The sequence below is a fragment of the Symphalangus syndactylus genome, chromosome 17, assembly GCF_028878055.3.
Source record: "Symphalangus syndactylus isolate Jambi chromosome 17, NHGRI_mSymSyn1-v2.1_pri, whole genome shotgun sequence".
NCBI classification, from domain to species: domain Eukaryota; kingdom Metazoa; phylum Chordata; class Mammalia; order Primates; family Hylobatidae; genus Symphalangus; species Symphalangus syndactylus.
Genome location: NC_072439.2, coordinates 76,064,675 through 76,075,938, shown reverse-complemented (window position 1 = coordinate 76,075,938; position 11,264 = coordinate 76,064,675). Strand labels below are relative to the sequence as shown.

The following is an 11,264-nucleotide window of genomic DNA, read 5'->3' as shown; positions in this document are numbered from 1 at the left end:
TATATTTATAATAAATATTATATAAATATATAATATATAAATATATAATATATATTTATATATATATAAATATACAATATATTTATATATTGTATATTTATATATATATAAATATACAATATATTTATATATTGTATATTTATATATATATTATATATTAAATAGATATATAAATATATATTTATATTTATATATAAATATATATTATATATTAATATATAATGTATATTAATATATAATTTATATATACAAATTATATATTTATATATAAATATATAAATACATAAATTATAAATATATATTATTTTATATTTATATTATATATTATATATTTATAATATATATTATATATATAAATTTATATATAATATATAATACATGTATTATATGTAATACATATATAATATATATAATATATAAGTAATAAATATATAATATAATATATATAATATATTATATAATATATATTATATAAAATATAATATATATAATATATATTTATATATATAAATATATATTATATATTAAATAGATATATAAATATATATTATATATTTATATTATATATAATATATATATTATATATTATAATATTATTTATATATAATATATAATAAATATATAATATAATATATTATATAATATATATAATATATATAAAATATAATATATATATTTATATATTTTATATATTATATATATTTATATATAATATATATATAATAAATAGATATATAAATATATATTATATATTTATATATTTATATATTAATATATAATTTATATATATACAAATTATATATTTATATATAAATATATAAATACATAAATTATAAATATATATATTATTTTATATTTATATTATATATTATATATTTATAATATATATTATATATATAAATTTATATATAATATATAATACATGTATTATATGTAATTTATATAAATTTATATATAATATATAATATAATATATAAATTTATATATATTACGTATATTACATGTATTATGTATTATATATAAATTTATATATATATTACATAATATATATATAAATTTATATATAATACATAATACATGTAATATACGTAATATATATAAAATTCATTCTTTTATATGAATTTTACATATAAATGAATTATATATATAAATATATACTTATATACAATTTATATATAATTTATATATAATATATATTACATATAATTTATATATAATTTATATATAATATATATTACATATAATTTATATATAATTTATATATAATATATATTACGTATAATTTATATATAATTTATATATAATATATAATATATAAAATATATGTCATATATAAATTTACATATAAATTATTTTATATATAAATATATTTAATATATACTTACATATAAATTATATATAAATATATATAATATATATTTACATATAAATTATATGTAAGTATATATTTATATATATACTTATATATATAATTCATTTATATACAAAATTCATATAAAAGAATGAATTTTATATATATAATTTATATATTTATATATAAATTATATATAAATTATATATAATTTATATATTTATATATAAATTATATATAAATTATATATATAATTTATATATAAATTATATATAAATTGTATATAATTTATATATTTATATATAAATTATATATAATTTATATATTTATATATAAATTATATATATAAATTATATATAATTATATATTTATATATTATTTATAATTATGTAATATAAATTATACATGATTGTATATTACGTATATAATATATATTTATATGTATATTATATATATAAATTATATATAATGTATAATTTATATATATAATTTATATATAATTCATTCATATACAATTTATATATATAATTTATATATATAATTTATAGATAATTTATAATTTTTATATAATTTATATATAATTTATCTATAAATTATATATATAATTTATCTATATAATTTATCTATATAATTTATCTATATAATTTATATAGATAATAATATAATTTATCTATATAATTTATCTATATAATTTATATAGATAAATTATATATATATAATTTATACATATAATTTAATTTATATACATAATTTATATATAATTTATTTATATAATTTATATATGTATAATTCATTCATATATAATTTATATATATATAATTTATATATATATAAAATTCATTCTTTGGAATCCCAACTCATCACTTAGTAGCAGTGACTTGGGGCAAATTGTTTTGTTTCTGAGTTTTTATCTGTAATATGGGGATAATTACTGTAACTATTTCCTTGGGTTGTTATTAAGCACAATATATTAGTCTATATAAAGTGCTTAGAACCACACCTTACTCAAAGTAAGTGCCACGGAAGCGTTAGCTATTATTTATAATAGGTGCATATATATATTATATGAAGTATATAATAGGTGCACAATATATATAATAGGTGCATAAAGATATATATATGAAAAAAGAAAGACGTGAGAGTTGTATGTAAGATGATTATGTTTTTGTAAAATAAACAATGGTAAATTGATATATGTGCTTATATGTGCTTATGAGAAACATAAATACCACTTCATGAATTGGTTACACAGTGAGGGAGGGAGATGTAATACTGGTAATGTATAGAGATAGAGTGGAGAGCTAGAGGGAAAGAAGAGAGACAAGCAAAAACCCCACAAAAGACAGCACTTACAAAAATTCAAAGTAAAACAACATATACAATATGATTGATTTTTAATATAAAATTATGTATATGTATGTATATATACACACACAACTACGTATGTGTGTGTAGATTTATATTGATAGAGAAATGCACGAACATATGGTTACTAAATGGCTAATGTTTTTTATCTCAGGCTGGTGGTATTTTAGATGATATATAATCTCTTCTTTACACTTTTATGTACCACTCAACTCTTTCACAATAATCCTATATTTATATAACAAAAAACTCATAATACATCTGTTTCAATTGTGGAAAAACATTTAAGAGAGTTAGGAATGAATATTATCTTTTATTTGTATTTATTTATTTATTTTTTGGTGGCAGAAGGACAAACTTTACTGAGCCCCTCATCACTAGTTCTCTTTCTCCTGCACAGTCTTGGCTCCCCGGAGACTTCCAGTCTGGCGGGAAGTCCACTTTGAAGACCACTTTGCGGTCAGCAGGGGCATCTCTGCGGATGATGGAGGGCTTGCTGATGTGCTGGTGGTTGCCACCTCCGAAAGAATGCTCCACAAGGTTCATGGCCACACCCTGTACTTCTGGCCAGCAGTTCCTCTTTGCCTTATATTTGTGGTGGGCCCGGCCAGCCTTCAAGATGGCTTTGTCATTTCGGCCACCTCTGGTCACTACACCACCCACAGCTCTGTTGGCTGAGGAAATAACCTTCTTGGAGCCAGCGGGCAGCTTCATGGGTCTTCTGGGTGTCAGGGTTGTGGGAGATAACGGTGGCATCGTTCCCTGATGCCCGGGCCGGCTTGCCACGGTCTTCAGGCTTCTCCTTCAAGCAGCACACGGTCGTACCCTCAGTCATGGTGTCCACAGGGAGAACACTGCCAATGTTGAGCTGGACCTTCTTGCCGCAATACACAAACTGACCCATGTGAATACCCTCAGCGGCAATGAACAGCTCCGTCCACTTCTTAAACCGGTACGCATCCTGGAAGACCATCTTGGCGAGGGGCGTGCCGCACCCCGGGTAGTGGACAGCGTCTTTCACGGTGCTCTTGTAGCCGCTGGGGGAAGTCCACGGCGCGCAGGCGCGTGGTGCCCTGACGGTGCTTCACCTGCGCGGGGAAGGCAGACCCGGCGCCCTTCCACTGTCCACAGATCATGCAGCCCATGGCGACGGGTCCTGCTCACAAGCGCAGCCGAAAGACCGAATATGACTTTTTTTTTTTTTTTTTGACAGAGTCTCGCTCTGTCGCCCAAGCTGGAGTGCCGTGGCACCATCTCGGCTCACTGCAACCTCCACCTCCCGGGTTCAAGCAATTCTCTGCCTCAGCCTCCTAAGTAGCTGGGATTACAAACGCCCGCCACCACGCCTGGCTAATTGTTTTGTATTTTTAGTAGAGACGGGGGTTTTACCATCTTGGCCAGGCTGGTCTTGAACTCCTGACTTTGTGATCCGACCACCTCGGCCTCCCAAAGTGCTGGGATTATAGGCGTGAGCCACTGTGTCTGGCCAAATATGACCTTTTAAAATTACTAATATATCAGTTATATAAAACAATTCTACTATTTAAACTACAAGTATAGTTCAAACCATATAAAGCAATTCTACTATTTAAACTGCAAGTATAGTTCAAACTCCTCAAAGTTAGTTATTAAATATTGAAGGTAATAGCACAGAATATGAACCAATAGTAAAACTTCACTAATTAATACTATTTGTCAAGATCTATCTAAATTCCTGAAAGCACTGAATTATAGAATGTGAAGAAATGTCGTTTTATTAGCTCCAAGCTATTTAACAAAAGAGAGAAAGCATCAGTTCAAGTAGAACAATTACATTTATTCACTGTTCTATAGTTCATTATAAGAGACTAAGACTTTGTGCTATTGCATCTCAAAATGAAGACTTCTGTACCCTCCCTAAGACCTTATCAGTTGAACAAAGTTTGTGGTAGATTCTTATGTTAACTAAGTTTGAGTCACTGTTGTTTGCATTTTTTAAGATTGTGTAGTACATCTAAATAATTTAATTATCACAGCCATAGCAATCCAACATAGAAAGATAAATGACTTGTTTGCACCATTGTTCAAAAAAACTTGTACTATTTTATATTTTTAATCAAATTTTTAGCTTCATTAGTACAAAAGACTAAATATCCATAGATATGAATGTTTCTGGGACTGAAGAAGTTTCTTCAAATATCAAGTATATGTATAATACTGGGTACCATTTAAGCATGTTGAATTAATTATCCCTTACAGTAATCATGATGCAGCTTTAAGATAGTTATCTTTGCCATTTAACAAATAAGAAGGTGGACATGTGTAGAGGTTAAGTAACAATGCTAGAAAGCGATTTACACAGTGTGCATTAATATGTATGTGTGTATATCTACCTACGTATTATATTCCACAAGTTCTTTTATACAACAACTGGGAGAATAAATAAATAACAATAAATGTTGCCTGCTTTCCTCGAGCCTGTGACTAGGCTCCTTGACTCCTTGTTCAAGAGGATTGCCTGCTCCCTGTTTCTTCTACTTGGTCTTGCCTCCTCTTTTTCCTTGTGCTGGATACCAGCTCTGCATATACTTGGACCTAGTGCTGATAAGTCTTCTAGATACTGAACCTACTCAAGTGGGCAGGATGTATAGTGACAGTCTACTATCATGTAGGTGGAACTGGAGACCATTATGTTAAGGGAAATAAGCCAAACACAGAAAAATGAATATCACATGTTCTCACTTGTACGTGGGCGCTAAAAAGAGGTCTCAGGAAGAAAGAGGGTAAATTGGTGGTAACCAGAGGCCAGGAAAGGTAGGGGAAAACATCTTTAGGTAAATAGGCAGGAGGGAAGACATATGCCCTTTCTTGTCTGAAGAGTCTTATCATTTTTTAACAATCAAAGATTAACAACCTCAAAAATTTGAACTCTGAAATACCTCACGTGTGCAAAACAGCAGAGATTACCATAATTGGCTTTGGAGCATGACAGACTTTTATTTGTACATGGGTTCTTCTACTCACTAGCTATAGAGGAAACCACTGTACCCTTTTTATAAATCTGTGGAATGGGGGAACATAGTTGTTTTTACATAAAACATTTCTTGAAGGATTAATGAGAGAATAATGCATGTACTGTATAAAGCATGAGTCCTAGAATATATTAAGATCTTAATTCATGTTAGCAATTATTGAAATTAAGATTATTATTGCAGTGTTCTCATTGTCCCTATCATACTGAAGTGTGTATTTTCTCCAAATTTTATGTGCCAAACTATAATAAATTGTGTAGTTGATTCTATGTGAGATGGTAGAAATTTTTATTCTGTTCTTTTTCTATCCTTTTAAAATAAAGGTTTAAAAACAGTTCCACGTGAAAAACTAAAATATTTTGAAATCTTATTTTTGATATAGAACAAAATCCTTTAACTGGGAGAATATGAACAAATATTCACACACACACACACACACACACACCCATTTATCTTTGAAGGATGATTCTTGGTAAGCCCACAAAGAAAGGCCTAGAAAAAAGGGCTTATATGCTTCAGCGAAGTTCTCTCCAATTCATTATCTCCAAAATTATTGCTTTTCCAGGTTAATATTAGGCTTTTTATTTATACCTAAAAATAAGTCATAGTTATTAAAATACTAGTAATAGTAAGGCCGGGCGCGGTGGCTCACGCCTGTAATCCCAGCACTTTGGGAGGCCGAGGCGGGCGGATCACAAGGTCAGGAGATCGAGACCACGGTGAAACCCCATCTCTACTAAAAATACAAAAAAGTTAGCTGGGCGTGGTGGCGGGTGCCTGTAGTCCCAGCTACTCGGAGAGGCTGAGGCAGGAGAATGGCGTGAACCCGGGAGGCGGAGCTTGCAGTGAGCCGAGATTGCGCCACTGCACTCCAGCCTGGGCGACAGAGCGAGACTCTGTCTCAAAAAAAAAAAAAAAAAAAGTAATAGTATCTAATATTATTAAGTGACATTGTCAACATTTACTAACATATATTTATTAGCTGTAGGCATAATACATGGTAATGGTAAACAATTTGAAAATATGGGACATATAACTAAGAAAATAAATTACTATATTCTAATCACCCAAAGATAATTGGACAAATATTAACATTATAAATTATTCATTTGTATGCCAGTTACTGTCTTTCGGGGAGCCATATGCTACACACTGGAGAGCAATACAGATCCTTCACTGTAAATCTTTGTGAACTTTCCAAGTTAATATATGTAGGTAAACTTTATGTTTAATAGTTACTTAGCATTTCATCACATGCATATAATGTATCTAACCATTTCTACCCTATAGGAAATTAAGGCTGTTTCCACAGTTTTACTTCATCTAATTAGATAAGAATGTAATGTTAATGAGGATAGAGACTTTTTCTATGCCATGATTTCAGCTTAAAATAGCATTTAAAAGTTAGGCAAATAAGAAAAATCTTGCAGAATTTGTCGAATAAATAAATAATGTAATATTTAACATTGTTTTAATATTTTTTGAGTTAAAATATACATATAAATTTTACCTTCTTTACAGTTCAGTGGTAATAAAAACATTTATATTATTTTCTTCCTCTTCATCCCCCCTTCTTTTTCTACCCTTCCTGGCCTCTGGTTACCACCAATGTACTCTCTATCTTCATGAGATACACTTTTTAGCTCCCACATATGAGTAAGTAATGTGATAATCATTTTTCTGTGTTTGGCTTATTTCCCATAACATAATGATCTCCAGTTCCATCCATGTTATTGCAAATGACAGGAATTCATTTTTTTGATGGATAAATAATATTCCATTGTGTGTGTATATGTATATATATATATATATATAACTTTTGTGGTAGGCATTTAGGTTGATTACCTATTTTGACTACTGTGAAGAGTGCTATAATAAATATGAGAGTGCAGATATCTCTTCAATATATTGATTTCCTTTCTTTTGGGTATATACCCAGCAGTGGATTTTCTGGATCATATGGTAGTTCTATTTGTAGTTTTTTGAGGAACCCCCATACTGTTCTCCACAGTGGCTGTATAAATTTACATTCCCACCAACATGATACAAGCGTTCCCTTTTCTTCACATCTTTGCCAGCATCTGTTGTTACCTGTGTTTTTGATACAAGGCATTTTAATTGGGATGAGTTGATATCTCATTGTGGTTTCAATTAGCATTTCTCTGATGATTAGTGATGTTGAACATTATTTTTATAAACTGTTGGCCATTTGTCTTTTTTCAGGAAATGTCTGTTCAGATCTCTTGCTGATTTTTAAATCAGATTTTTTTTTTCTGCTATTGAGTTGTTTAAGCTTCTTCTATAATCTGGTTATTAAATTTATTTTTAGATAAATAGTTTGCAAATATTTTCTCCCATTCTGTAGGTTGTCTTTTCATTTTGATAATTGTTTCTCTTACTGTACAGAAGCTTTCTAGCTCCATGTAATCCCATTTGTATATTTTCTCTTATGTTGTCTGTGCTTTTTGGGTTTTATACAAAAAAAAATATTGCCCAGATCATCATCCTGAAACACTTACCCAATGTTTTCTTCTAGTAGTTTCATGTCTTAGATTTAAGGCTTTAATTTATTTTGAATTGATTTTTGTGTGTGGTGAGAGACAGGGATCTAGTTTCCTTCTTCCGCGTTGAGTTATACAGTTTTCCCAACACGCTCATTAAAAAGACTGTCCTTTCCCTCATTATATGTTCTTGGTGTATTTGTTGAAAACGAGTTGGCTATGGCCAGGCGCGGTGGCTCACGCCTGTAAAACCAGAACTTTGGTAGGCCGAGGCAGGCGGATCACGAGGTCAGGAGATAGAGACCATCCTGGCTAACACGGTGAAACACCGTCTCTACTAAAAAAATACAAAAAATGAGCTGGGCATGGTGGCGGGTGCCTGTAGTCCCAGCTACTGGGGAGGCTGAGGCAGGAGAATGACGTGAACCTGGGAGGCGGAGCTTACAGTGAGCCGAGATCACGCCACTGCCCTCTAGCCTGGGCGACAGTGCGAGACTCTGTCTCAAAAAAAAAAAAAAAAGAAAAGAAAAGAAAATGAACTGGCTATAAATGCATGGATTTATATTGGTGTTCTCTATTCTGTTCCATTGGTCTATGTGTCTATTTTTATGCCAGTACCATTCTGTTTTGTAGTAAATTTTGAAGTACCTGTGATGTCTCCAGCTTTTTTCTTTTTGCTCAGAATTGTTTTGGCTATTTGGTTTTGTTGTGTGGTTCCATTTACATTTGAGGATTTTTTTTTCTATTTCTGTGAAGAGTGTCATTGGCATTTTGATAGAGATCGCATTGAATCTGTAAATTATTTTGGATAGTGCTGTCATTTTAACAATATTAATTCTTCCAGTTCATAAGCATGGAATATCTTTCAAGGTTTTCATGTTCTCTTCAATTTTTTTTCATTAGAGTATTACAGTTTTTCTTGTATAGATCTTCCACTTCTGTGGTTAGATTGATTCCTAGGTATTTCACATTTTTTGTAGCCATTGTAAATGGGATTTCTTTCTTGATTTCTTTTTCAGATTGTTCACTGTTGGCATATATAAATGCTACTGATTTTTGTATGTTGATTTTGTATCCTGCAACTTTACTGAATTTATCAGTTTTAACAGGCTGTTGGTGAAGTCTAGGTTTTTTCTAGGTATAAAATCATATCATTTTCTAATAAGGCTAATTTGACTTCTTTCTTTCCATTCTGAATGCCCTTTATTTCTTTTTCTTGCCTATTTACTTTGGCCAAGACTTTCAGTGTTATGTTGAATAAAAGTATTAAAAGTTGGCATCCTTGTCTTGTTTTAGTCTTTAGAGAAACAGTCTTCAATTTTTTTCCCATTTATTGCAATGTTAGCTATGAGTTTGTCATACATGACCTATACTATTTTGAGGTATGTTCCTTCTACAGCCATTTTGAAGACAGTTTTTATCATAAAAGGATGTTGAATTTTATCAAGTGCTTTTTCAATATCAATTGACATAATCATGTGGTTTTTGTTCTTGGTTCTATTAATGTGATGTAGCCTGTTTATTGATTAGTGTATGTTGAATCATTCTTACATCCCTGGGATGAATCCCACTTGATCATGTTGAATGATCTTTTTAATGTGTTGTCAAATTCGGTGTGTTTGTATTTTTTTGAGGATTTTTGCATTATGTTCATTAGTGATATTGGCCTGTAGTTTTCTTTTTTTGTTGTACCCTTGTCTGGTTTTGGTTTTGGGGTAATGCTGGCCTTCTACAATTAGTTTGGAAGTATTCCTTCTTCTTCATTTTTTTGAACAGTTTGAGTAGGATTGGTATTTGTTCTCTTTTAAGTGTTTGGTAGAATCCAGTAGTGAAGACATTAGGTCATGGGCTTTTCTCTGTTGAAAGACTTTTTATTGTAGCTTCAATCTTGTGACTCATTATTGGTTTGTTTAGGTTTTCTATTTCTTCTTGGTTCAATCTTGGTAGGTTGTATGTGTCCAGAAATTTATCCATTTTTTCTAAGTTTTCCAATTTGTTGGCACATAGTTGTTCACGATAGCATCTGATGATTCTTTTTATTTCTGAAGTCTCAGTTATTATGTCTCCTTTTTTCCTTCTGATTTTATTTATTTATGTCTTTTCTCTTTTTTATTAGTTAGTCTTGCTAAAAGTTTGTCGGTTCTGTTTATCTTTAAAAAACCCAACTTATTGTTTCATTGATTTTGTTTCAGTGTCCATTTATTTCTGCTCCGATTGTTATTTCTTTCCTTCGACTAATTTTTGTTTTGGTTTGTTCTTGCTTTTCTAGTTCCATTGTGTGCATCATAAGGTTGTTTATTTGAATTTTTCCACTTTTTTGATATAGGTGTTTATTGCTATAAACTTCACTCTTAGTACTGCTTTTGCCATATCCCATAGATTTTGGTATGTTGTATTTCCATTTTTATTTGTTTCAAGACATTTTAAAATTTTCTTCCTAATTTCTTCATGGTTTATGAGTCATTCAAAAGCATGTTTTTCATTTCTGTGTGTTTGATAATTTTTCATATTTCTTCTTGTTATTGTTTTCTACTTTTATTCCATTGTGTTTAGCTAAGATACTTGAAACGATTTCCAATTTTTTGAATTTGTTCAGTTTTGTTTTATAAAGACCATGCCTAAGACATGGTTTATTCTGGAGGATGTTTTATGTACAGATGGAAAGAATGTGTATTCTGTAGCAGTTGGGTGAAATGTTCTGTAAATGTCAGTTAGGCCTATTAGATCTAGTGTGTAGTTTAACTCTGCTGTTTTGTTGTTGATTTTCTGTCTGGATGATTTGTCCATTACTGAGAGTGGGGTATAAAGTCCCTTACTATTATTGTACTGCAGTCCGTCTCTCTCTTTAGATTTACTAACATTTGGTTTATATACTTCTGAGCTCCAATGTTGGGTGTATATATATATATATATATATATATATATATATATATATATACATATAATTGTTGCTGAATTGACTCCTTTATGGTTGTAGGTTGACCTTCTTTGTCTGTTTTTGCAATCTTAGATTTGTTGTTGATTTTGTCTGATGTA

At 29.7% G+C, this 11,264-nt stretch overlaps 1 pseudogene; it reads right to left on the bottom strand.

Annotated features, from left to right (window-relative positions):
- Positions 1-3,093: 3,093 nt before the first annotated feature.
- On the bottom strand, positions 3,094-3,874 carry LOC134733314 (large ribosomal subunit protein uL2-like; annotated as a pseudogene).
- Between the last annotated feature and the right edge of the window lie 7,390 nt (positions 3,875-11,264).